The sequence below is a fragment of the Anabrus simplex genome, chromosome 2 (genome assembly GCF_040414725.1).
Source record: "Anabrus simplex isolate iqAnaSimp1 chromosome 2, ASM4041472v1, whole genome shotgun sequence".
Lineage (NCBI taxonomy): Eukaryota > Metazoa > Arthropoda > Insecta > Orthoptera > Tettigoniidae > Anabrus > Anabrus simplex.
Window position 1 is genome coordinate 620,042,837 of NC_090266.1, and position 12,902 is coordinate 620,055,738.

Genomic DNA, 12,902 nt, shown 5'->3' on the forward strand with positions numbered 1-12,902 from the left:
TAGCTTTGTCCGCTGGTCGACATTCAACACCGTATAAAGCAACAAGACGTGCTATCATGCAGTATATTTTGGACTTGAGATGTAGTGGCATCCTTCTGTCGCAGAGTACGCCTCTGACTTCCCTCCATCTCATCCCTGCTGCCGTTATCCTACTTCGCACTTCATCACCTATCGCAACATCAGTCTGTACACGGGGATCCCAGATACCTGAAGCTTACGATCTTCGTTAAGGTCTCTCCATCAACTTGGATGGAACCGTTGCTTGGGATGGTTTCTAGCTATTCAGTCTTATTTTTGTTCACTGTGTATTCTCTGTATAAGATCACTCTTTTTCCTTTATGCCGTAGGGCACACCAAGAATAAAATTCGCGATCGCTTAGTATAGATCTGACATTTTTATATTAATGCAGTTGTACTTTGTTTTGGGAAGTGTTGGGTCAGTTTTAATATCAAGGGTTTGCATACTGTGCTTAGTTCCATCGTCTGTATTTCTTGTCCATTTCATTATTGAAGGGCAGCATCCTCATCTGGTTCTGAACGATCCCAAGCCCTTGAGCTCCTGATATGTGTATCCCGATGTGTCTGATGGAATCTGTAACATTTCTCTTAGTGGACCATTCATTATTTTTTCGGAATCCGACAAACATTCGAGGGGTATCGTCTTCAGAGGCATCGTTTCTAACTGACAAATTAACGATCAGTAGATGCAGGAGTTATTGAACATTTGGTCGGTTGCAGAAATGGTGATGACGTTAGCAGGTTCAGTTTTGTCTTTTAACTTAACCAACGTACCGTGCGTATAAAAAACAGGAACGTCAGCACAATTAACACCAACGTAACAAACGCATTCTTCTGGCGATATCCAGACAATTTTAGTATCCTGAAAATACGAAGATCTTTATTTTTCAACTTCTTTTTGGAGATGTTAAAAGCCACAGATTTATTTATATTTATATCCAGGCCGATTTTATTGAAACGTTACATGGCTCTTCTGGTTATCTTCGCGGCAGCTATTTCGTTCATAGCTACTAAAACTGTGTCTTCTGCAAATCCGAGAACCGTTAGAGGTTGTAAACTTGGTACCAGATCGAATCCATACAATTTGGCAATTGATTCATCACAAAATTCGATCAGAATTTGATCTGTAATCAAACTGTAGGGTGAAGGAGATAGGGGGAACCTTGCGTTACACCTCTTTTTCTATCAGAACTGGGCTTATTTTTCTGTTGCCTGTTTCAACTCTGTTTTTTTTATTTTCTCGTAGATTTGATACCAAAGTAGCAAGTATTTCATAAATTGAGCAATTCTTTTTTGAGCTGTTCATGGCATGCGTGTTGAAGGCCTTCATTATGTCGGCAAAGACGAGAGTTGTGTTTGACTTTGATTGTTTAAAGTTTGTTAATCCAGAACTAAGTGATGTATTAATATTGTTCCCGGAGACTCAGTGAACTCCCATTGATATTTCATTGAACGAAATGAATTGTCGAAAGTCTCTAATGCTCTGTCATTAACTCTTCTGAGGATGGAGCGTATCGTAATTGGTCTCGAGTTTTCCAGTTCATTGACATCCCCAGTCTTGTGTATTGGTATTGTTCGGGCTTTCTGGAAGCACGACGGACCATGTCCTGTCTACGGCATTCGTAGTGTTTCTTGTGAACGTATGTCTGTTCTTATGTCTTTTTTTATAGCTCTTATGATAACTCGATCTTTACTGGGAACCGTGTTAAATCAAATCCTAAGTTATTGCATGAATTATTTCTTCCTTGGTGATCTTCGCTTTGTAAGTTTCATCTAATTATACCCTTTCTGCCGAGGTAGTGGTGGAGGTATATTCAGATTTTGTATTATTATTTGGTGTTGAGAAACGTTCAGATAACGTTTGGTAAGCAATATCTTCTTTCATTTTACAAGATTATTTTCTTTTATCCATTACAGCTCTTATTGCTTTCCGTCTTTTATTATTATTATTATTATTATTATTATTATTATTATTATTATTATTATTATTATTATTTTATTCCTTACAGGTATTTATTTTTCCTCTTTTATCTGTCTCGCTTAGCAGCTCTTTCTGGATTTGAAGTCATAACGCATCTTCTTTGTGCCTTTAAAGTTCTTCTTTTCTGCCTAGACTCGTAGTATTTTGTAGATGGATGCATAGAATGGGGGAGAAAATCTACTGAGTTCATTAGAAGTATCACGAAGTTTTGCACGTACTTGTCGACATCTTTGTCCTCTAATATGCCATTAAATTTTGGATATTCATGACGGTAATTATTCTTTATATTGTGATACTTGACTGCTTAATTTACTCTTATCAGTCCCAAACTCTTTCACGGTATTGTTTCCTACCGGGTCCGTTTTTATTTTATTTTGCCATAGTTTATGCTTTCCGTTGTCTTGTCTCTTAGTATCTTCTTGTGTTTGGTTGGATGGGCTTTACTTATATGAATGACCAATTCTTGTTTCTCCTGTGTAAAATTTATTACAATAGGGACACATTGGATCAGTAAGTAAATTTTCAGCCATTCCGCCTTTCGATTCTGCCGAGGTATTAATTTCACTGTCCACTTGGCCAGTGTTATGAAAATTGTCAAGAGTTCGTGAAGCTGTATCAAGTGACATTTTAAAATGTTTAGAAACCGAGAACTTTACTTATAAGTAACTGAAAAGTGCGTGATGCATAAAATTCTGTATTCATTGCTTTGTTTATACGCGTTATGAAATCTTTGTCGCTGAAGATAAGATCTTAGGGAAACATGGTGTTGCATGAGTGACAGAAGGCAAGTTTCTAGTTTATTTCAATATTAGGTGTATCCTATTGGAGGGTTGGAGTACTGAAAATGTTAACAATCTCGTTCTCAGCATGTTCTTAATTAACTTTTAATTAATACTCAAAATAGGTTCTGTGGCGCTTACCATTATTTTGCACCAGGGATCAGAAAAACTGATCAGTTCTGTTTAATTAATATAAATTTACCTACTTATTTTAATAATAATAATAATAATAATAATAATAATAATAATAATAATAATAGAGGTAAGCCGTATTCTCTCTCGGTGTGATACCAAAATTCAAAAATAAAAATTGATCAGTTTTGCATAATTATTTAATAGAAATAATAACCTCTCCTGACTGCCGTCTTACAACTGGCGTGCTGAGAAGACATCCCTTCGAGCTACGGGCACAGACTAGTGAAAACACGAGAGTGAAAACCACCAGTGGCCATTTTTTTACAAGGCTATTGTAGATCACATACTACAGACTTGCTCATTCGTATGACCACATCGAAGAATATCCATGGACTTATGAATTTCTTCTACGCCGAGATAAATGTCTTAATATACCGTTGTTATAAGTATTTAAGAGGATTCGATCCCACTTCGAGTCGGGAAAAAGCGATGTTGAATCTGCTGCACGACATCTAGTCTATATTCACAATACAGCTGCTATTGGAAAACCTTTCCACGGCAGAGCGAAGGAAAGTACGGAAATAATCTGCCTCTGAATAAGGAGATCTTTAGGAGACAGGAATTATATTTCGCAAAGGTGTAATCGTCAGAGTTCACGAAATGATCAAAGCAGAATTTTAACTTGCACCGTGAAACACTAACGAAGAACTGCTCATGAGAGCCCACTACACCTAAATTAAAACCCAGCGCCTTCCGTGTAGTAGACCATTGAGGACGAACAGATGAGAAACCACTCGTGAAGGATTCATATTGATTTATCACGTCAGTGTGGGATGCGTTCCTTCTATGGGAACGTGTTAAGGGTAGATGTTCGTGAATAGGACAAATATTTTGAATGTTTTTACTCCTTACTTTGAAATGGCGCCTTTGCTGGCGGGACCTAGTGTTTACAGTGCACTATGTCTTTCTGGTATAGGCTAGAGCAATTTTGTTACTTTCATTGATCTGTCTCAGCTTTATCCTTGGCTTTGACAAAATGAAAGTGACTGAGGTATGAGTGATGCTAGTAATGCCATTCCTTCTGCAGCCAGTTCCTGCTATGAATGGTGTGAAAATATTGCTGATAGGGTCAGTTGGTGAATGCATTTCAGTGGGCTTGGCAGACTGATATGTAATAGCAACTTCTGGCTCGGTGAGGAAAGCAACGGGAAACTACCTCACTCCTCATTTCCCCAGTACGCCTCTTCAGTGATGCCTAGGCCATCTGTGACAGCTGATGGCGGAACTGTTGAGGAACCAACCAGCCTTCGGGCTGAGGACTAAACATACATACACTTTGAAATGTGCACCTCCCTGAACAGTAATTATCTATATATATAAAATAGCTTGTCCTGACTGACTGACTGACTGACTGACTGATTCATCATCGCCGAGCCAAAACTACTGGACATAAAGAAATGAAATTTTGGGCATAGATTCATATTAAGATGTAGGTGCTCGCTAAGAAAGGATATTTGGATATTCCTTCGCTAAGGGGGTGAAAAGGGGGTTGGAATTTTAAAATGAGTGTATCTATATCTCAAAACTTTGAAAGTTTACAGATGTAAAAATTGGTATTTTAGAATCTCCTTTAAAAATAAAGAAATACGTATTTTTTTGTTTTCAGAAAATCCCAATAGGAGGGGTGAAAAACGGTAAAAAATGGGGTTGGATGCCTTTAATCAGAATACCGGTACTTATATCTCAGAAACTGAAGATATTACAGACCTGAAAATTGGTACTTTTGATCTCTTTTAAAAATAAAGAGACACGTATTTTTTTGTTTTTGAAAAATCCAATTAATGGGAGGGTGAAAAGGGGGGTGAATTTTTAAAAACAGTGCATCTATATCTCAAAACTTTTAAAGTTTACAGATGTAAAAATAGGTATTTAGAATCTTCATTAAAAATAAAGAAACACGTATATTTTTGTTTTCGGAAAATCCCAATACGAGGGGTGCAAAAGGGGTGAAAATGGATTGAATGCCTTTAATGAGGATACTTATATCTCAGAAACTGAAGATATTACAGACCTGAAAATTGGTACCTTTGATCTCTTTTAAAAATAAAGAAACACGTATTTTTTTGTTTTTGGAAAATCCAAATAATGGGGGTGAAGGGGGGTGAATTTTTAAAATGAGTGTATCTATATCTCAAAACTTTTAAAGTTTATAGATGTAAAATATGGTATTTAGAATCTCCTTTAAAAATAAAGAAACACCTTTTTTTTTTGTTTTCGGAAAAAATCCCGATAGTAAGGGTGGAAAAGGGTGAAAGAGAGGTTGAATGCCTTTAACGAGGCTACTTATATTTCAGAACCTGGAAGATATTACAGACCTGAAAATTGGTATTGGGGATCCACTTCAAAAATAAGGAAACACGTATATTTTCGTTTTTGAAAAATCCGGATAATGGGGGGTGAAAAGGGGGGTGAATTTTTAAAATGATTGTGTCTATATCTTAAAACTTTAAAAGTTTACAGATGTAAAAATTGGTGTTTAGAATCTCCTTTAAAAGTAAAGGAATAAGCATTTTTTCGATTTCTGTAAATCCCAACAGGAGGGGTGTAAAAGGGTGAATAGTGGGTTGAATGCCTTTAATGAGGATACATATATCTCAGAAACTGAATATATTACAGAACTAAAAATGTGTATATGGGATCTCCTTTAAAGATAAAGAAACGCGTATTCTCGGAAAATCCAATGAAAGGGGGGGGGGAAGAATTCTAAAATTAATTGACTTAATTGTATGAGAATACATATATCTAATAAAAACTAAAGTTGTTACGCACGTGAAAATTGGTATTTTGATCTCCTTTAAAAACAAAGAAATACGCGTTTTGTGGGGAAAACCATCTTGGGGGGCGGGAGTGGAAAGGAGTTGAATTCCTTTCATGAGGACACATAAATCAAAAACTGAAGAAGTTAGAGTCGTGATAATTGCTATTTAGAAGATCCTTTACTATTAAAGAAACAAGTATTTTTTTCCGGAAAATTCACTTAGGGGGGGGGGGAGAAGTGTGAAAGAAAGTAAAAAAAGCTAATTATTTTTATGAGGATACTTATATCTCAAAACTCAAGGTAATAGACGTGAACATTGGGGTTTGGAATCTCCTTTAAACATAAAGAAACACTCCTTCTTTTATTTTATTTTTTTTGGGGGGGGGGGGTAAATAAACTTAACGGCGGTGGGGTGTAAAAGGAGGTGAGTCCAATTGATTTTGCTGTTCATAATGTACTTATAAGGAGCCTCCGTTCCTCAGGCGGCAGCGCGCCGGCCTCTCACAGCTGGGTTCCGTGGTTCAAATCCCGGTCACTCCATGTGACATTCGTGCTGGACAAAACGGAGGCGGGACAGGTTTTTCTCCGGATACTTCGCTTTTCCCTGTCATCATTCATTCCAGCAACACTGTCCAATATTTAATTTCATTTGTCATTCATCGATCATTGCCCCAGAGGAGTGCTTCGGCAGCCGGCACAATTCCTATTGTCGCCGCTAGGTGGGGCTTTATTCATTCCATTCCTGACCCTGTCGAATGACTGGAAACAGGCTGTACCGGGATATTTTCGATGTACTTATTCTGATCATAAACCGATCTTTTTAATCTTTCCTGGGTTCGTTTTCAACAGCCAACTTTTCCTCGGAGAACGTTCTTATATTACAGTAGATTCTCCTGGCATATGAATAAAAATTCAAACACATTTGAAATAAACGATATGAATGAGATTGACCGTCCAATTGTTCACCTCTATAATAAGGTCAATAATGCACGGAAGTATGTCATTCGTATCGCCAGAAATCCTGCACACTTGCCTACGCGCGACATGGGTGCTGGTCACATTCTCAACAATAACAATGGCAGCAGATGTAATTTACCGCCAAGTAGCGATCTTGCATCTTGCTGTGGGGTCCAGAACATCTATAATAACAATAATAATAATAATAATAATAATAATAATAATAATAATAATAATAATAATAATAATAATGTTCTGGACCGTCGTCAAATGTGCGGACCGCGGTGGAAACGGGTCCTGGACGGGTAATGACTAAGAATGCAGTCTGGCCGCGGGTTCAGTACCGCCAAGGCACCCAAGACGACACCACGCCGGATCTCTTGAAGGATTTGTTCCATATTAAAAATGCTTATAAGAAAAGATGGCAAAGATTTAGGGACCCAACTGACAGGGTGGAATACCTGGACCTAGCCTGGGACGTACGAAATCGATTGCTGGAAATAAAGATTGAAAAATGGGAGGAAGCTTGCCATGATCTATTAGAAAACGAGTCAGATCGCGAATTTTGGCGGATTATCGCAGAAAACGATTCAGATCGCGAATTTCGGCTGATTATATATCTAAAACAACATTCAATTATAAATTTCAGTATAATACCGTAGCGAAGCACGGGTATCTTGCTAGTATAAATATAATACGTATACTCAAATAATTTAAGAAAAACATAAAGCCTCTTTCTGAGACAGGGGTGAGTGAAATTGCAGGTACCCACAAATATTTTTTTCAATTGTAGGTAAACATAGCATGTGAGGTATTACATCTAGATATGAGAAATTTCGGGGAAATTATTTCTCACTTAACAGTACACTAACCTCTTCAATTCTTAATGCAGCTTTTGTAAATTGTGTTATTTTATTAAACATTACACTCCATGTTGTAAAAATTTGTTTTTGTTTTAATTAATGGAGTAGTAAATATCCCAGTTTCGCATAGCTATGGTTATATTTAATATGTTGTAAACCAATACTTCAGTAGAAGTGTTTATGTAAAGAAATGTTTTAACGAGACTTTCAAAAGTTACAAAATTTAATAATGTGCTTAGATTAAGTGAAACATCTAAATCCAATGAACTCTCATTCACTATAAAAACTAAGACGTTGTCTTTAAACAGTAAACTTCTTGCAATCCCACCTTGAATATCATAGTAGATACAGTGAGAAATGTTATGCAAGTTTCACTGTGCGCTCGAAACACTCTGCCGTTAAACGTTTACATGTGAGTAGCATGAAATTACGAAATGTAAATCTTGTTACGTTGTTTTACTGAAGCCTCCTCTTATTTCAGTGGAGTGTTTAACTAATTATTTGGAGCTAGACGGACCGTACGCGAAAATGCCAGTGAAAGGACAGCCACGTCCTCACATGTCTTAGCGTGCACGGCTATAAAGTTTGTGTGCCTCAGTCAAGTCTGTGTTGGAGAATGGGAGAACTCCTTCATTATCGCTCATTCTAATTCGTTTATGAAGAAGAAACTTTGCCTGTGATCTTGATAATGGACTGCGGCAGCGCTTATTCCAGGCCGTTGTGACGTAATAGTCACGTTACGTACAGTCTGGAGTTAGCAAAAGTCAGACAAGATCAGGGCAGTTCCAATAACATATCTCGATAATGTATATTTCCTTAACACCATGTCCCCTTTTCTCAGTAGGTACGTGTTTTATATTAAATAAAAATGTACAGCCATAATTTTTAGGCATTCCTCACTAGTTTAACACAAGGCATTTTGCTTTACTAATAATTGGCATTTACCAGTACTTTCTCCCAGGATGGTAATATAAAGTGAGATTGAATCAAGTTGTAGTAAAGCTAATGCAGTGAGCTTGCTGCTGCGATCAACAGTATTCTGTAAGAAGGAAGTCAGCTCCCAGACGAAACTATCTTTACATCGGTCTGTTTTCAGACCAACTTTGCTTTACGGGAGCGAAAGCTGGGTGGACTCAGGATATCTTATTCATAAGTTAGAAGTAACAGACATGAAAGTAGCAAGAATGATTGTTGGTACAAATAGGTGGGAACAATGGCAGGAGGGTACTCGGAATGAGGAGATGAAGGCTAATTTAGGAATGAACTCGATGGATGAAGCTGTACGCATTAACCGGATTCGGTGGTGGGGTCATGTGAGGCGAATGGAGGAGGATAGGTTACCTAGGAGAATAATGGACTCTGCAATGGAGGGTAAGAGAAGTAGGGGGAGACCAAGACGACGACGGTTGGACTCTGTTTCTAACGATTTAAAGATAAGAGGTATAGAACTAAATGAGGCCACAACACTAGTTGCAAATCGAGGATTGTGGCGACGTATAATAATTTCACAGAGGCTTGCAGACTGAACGCTGAAAGGCATAACAGTCTATAATGATAATATATGTATGTATGTACCAGTACTTAGGGGTATAACTTCTCTCATTGACTCTAATATAGTTCTCAAAAAATCACAACAAAGATATAAAAATTACGGAAACTATTCTTCTTAGAAGAACATCCCCACGTGTAAATTTTGCATATGTGTCACAGAATATGCTGTGAGAGTGTTTGAGATTACTGTTAATAATAGAAGGTGGGAAAAAGGAAAATAATTGCTTAACATTAAGTTCTGAGAAAATCGTATTTAAACTTTGCTCACCGATGCTGAGTTCTTAAGTTTTCAGATGCACATCGTATGATGAGATATTACATATGTTTCCTGGATACTAATACCAAGAGCTATATGCCATTTTTAACACGATAATTTCAGGGTAGAGATGAAACCTTCTTCTTCTTCTTCTTCATCTTCTCCCTGGCTTTTTCCCAACTACTTTGGATCGGCACCGGTATGGATTAAGCTCATTTCTACCTTTCATGACGCCAATCCTATATAGAACCAAACCAAACACCATCCCGCAACAGCCCCGAAAGGCTATGGCCTACCAAGCGACCGCTGCTCAGCACGGAGGCCTGCAGATTACGAGGTGTCTTGTGGTCAGCACGGCGGCACCCTATATAGGGGGATGTATTAATCATTATTGCGTGTTTCTGTGGTAGTTTATGGTATTGAACCCGGGGCCCTCTGAACAAAAGACCAGTACGCTGACCACTTAGCCAAGGTGCCGCATAGCTTTCAGATTAGGCCAAATATAAAATTCGATCTTCTTTACATATTTTAACCACTGGAATTTCCATTAAGCCTACTTCAAGAAAGAAGTCAAATAATATAATTTGTTATCTTGTTAGATTATTTGACATTTCACACTGAGCTCAAAATTGTAACCTAAACGCGCCATTAAATCTCCAGACCTGTGAGACTATGTTAGGATTCGAACACACAACCTTGAGCAAAGAAAGTGAACATTTTACCAGTTGTGTCTTGCTGAAACGTGTTTATAGTAAATTAATCATCTTGTATCGCCCAAGTTAAAATTACCACCTCATGTATACCTTTCCCTTTCACTCTTTTGTTTCCTATAATGTTCTTAGAGACATAGCTGAGCATTCACACAATCTCCAAAGAAGTTACGGCAAGATGAAATGCTACCAGAAAGCATACAGTGCAATCGTGGAAGTTCAGGGCAGCTGACGTAACAGCAGCAAGTTCAGTGAGTAGTGACACACGTAACAATGCAGCAATTACGGTTTATTTTGGCAACCACATTGCCATGTCCGGAAGTGAAAATGTTCTCTCCTTAGAATTCTTTTATTCAATAATTGCAATCTAAGGTTAAAAGTTAATATTTGATATATTTATGTTGTATTGATAATAGCAATAATAATAATTTACACCGTGCTTCCGTGTCTCACAGAGGGGAAAGGAAGCGCCTGTGTTGGATGGGCAGACAAGCAATATTCAAAGTATAAGTTAAAGTAGCAAAATTCAAGAAATGTTATTTTATCTCCTCTAATAGACATTTATTTAAACACCGCAGGTAACAACACTTAGAAGAGTAAGGTTGCTCGATAAACCCTTAAACTTTGAAACAATCCTGGAGCTCATCAGCTGGAGAAAACAAAATAAGAGCTAAGATGGTCTGATACCAATACAATATGAGCCTATTAGCTCCTAACCGGTACAATTATCGAAATTATTAAGCACCCATTTGCATAAACATAATCATGAGAAGGTCGATTTGATTCATTCCCATTTCAAGTAGAAGCTAGCCTTAAAATTTGAGAAGGAGAACACGGGTAACAACACATTTCATAATTGTTTTCCAGGATTAGCCCGGTAATGATCTACTGATACAGTTTTTCAAATTACATCAGTGATACCAAATTTATCTATTAGGTTGATGCACATAGATCTGTCTTTACTACTTGATTTACGTCACAACGATATAGATAGGTCATATGGTGACGATGGGAAAGGAAAGGCCTAGGAGTGAGAAGGGAGCGGCCGTGGCCTTAATTAAGGTACAGCCCCAGCATTTGCCTGGTGTGAAAATGGGAAACCACGGAAAACCATTTTCAGGGCTGTCGACAATGTGGTTCGAACCCACTATCTCCCGATTGCAAGCTCACAGCTGTGCGACCCTAACCGCACGGCCAACTCGCCCGGTGCACACAGATCTAGCTTACTTACTAAGGTTATCCTCCAAGAAACGTGTATACAGAGGCCAAAGGCCTATACTATTTGGCCACGGCAAGATGAGTTTAGAAAAGGAAATATTTACAGCTGGCCGATAGCTGATTTTGAAAGGATGCAGAAATCAAGCACTCCAAAGGGAGTGCTCAATGAAGCAGAGATTAATCACATACTACGGGGTGACTAAATGGGAGAAACATTTAAAGCCGAACCACATAAGTAACATAAATGTAGTCACCCAGTTCAATTTGAATGGGAGAATTAGGAGGGTAACCACTCGTGCTCCCTTACATTCAACCAATTTTGCATAAGGGAAATAATTATTTAAGTCCGGAGACCACCCTACATCAAGATGAGAAGTGAAAGGCGTAATAGTTACATTTAAATGAAAGCTGCGACAACCTTCCCTATATTTCGCACCCAGTTAAGTACACTTAGATAAGTTTATTCCACCTTACCTTATTAGTTGGGACTTCCCCTCCACATACCCCCTAAGGGAACGCTCTCTCTCCTCAGACACTATGCGCACACAATCACAACAGCAATGCAATTTTCTTTACGTCGCAGATAGGTCTTATGGCAACGATGGGATAGGAAAGGATTGGGAGTGGGAAGGAAGTGTCCGTGGCCTTAATTAAGGTACAGTCCCAGCATTTTACTGGCTTGAAAATGGGAAACCAGCGAAAACCATCTTCAGGACTGCCGACAGTGGGGTTTCAACCCACTGTCTCCCGAATGAATGCAAGACACAAAGAGTGAAAATGTCCGAGCTCCAAAATATAGAGCGAGAGCCCGAAATATCTGGATGTCTACAGTCCCAGGGTCGGGTTGGACGGCTTCCATTAACCAGGGGAAACCCAGATTGGTCAGAAATATTATGTTCTAGCTTAAGATAGGCTGATAGAATTAGAGGAGGTGGTAGTGGAACTATGTCCAACTTCGGAACTAGAAGAAATAACAGACAGCATGCCAACAAGTTTACCAACATGGAGATACAGTCTTTCCTTAAATATTAATTAGTGTTTTGCCCTCAAGAGGTCTCATGTATATCGATGGCAGAGCCATCTAAACATTGAAGAAAAACTATTACACTATCTCCAAGTTCAAAGTCATTAGCAGAGATGGGCATAGTAGTGGGCAACTCATGGAATACTCAAAGCGAGACACTTTTAATTTTTTTAAATTTCGTGTGGCTATTTCTAGCCGGGTGCAGCCATTGTAAGGCAGACCCTCCGATGAGGGTGGGCGGTAACTGCCATGTGTAGGTAACTGCTTGTTATTGTGGTGGAGGATAGTGTTACGTGTGGTATGTGAGTTGCAGGGATGTTGGGGACAGCACAAACACCCAGTCCCCGGGCCATTGGAATTAACCAATGAAGGTTAAGATCCCCGACCCAGCCGGGAATCGAACCCGGGACCCTCTGAACCGAAGGCCAGTACGCTGACCAATCAGCCAACGAGTCGGACAAGAGAGACACTGTACACCCGGCATAATAATAATAATAATAATAATAATAATAATAATAATAATAATAATAATAATAATAATAATAATAATAATAATAATCTTCTACTTCCTTTCATTTACCTTTTTCCTCGT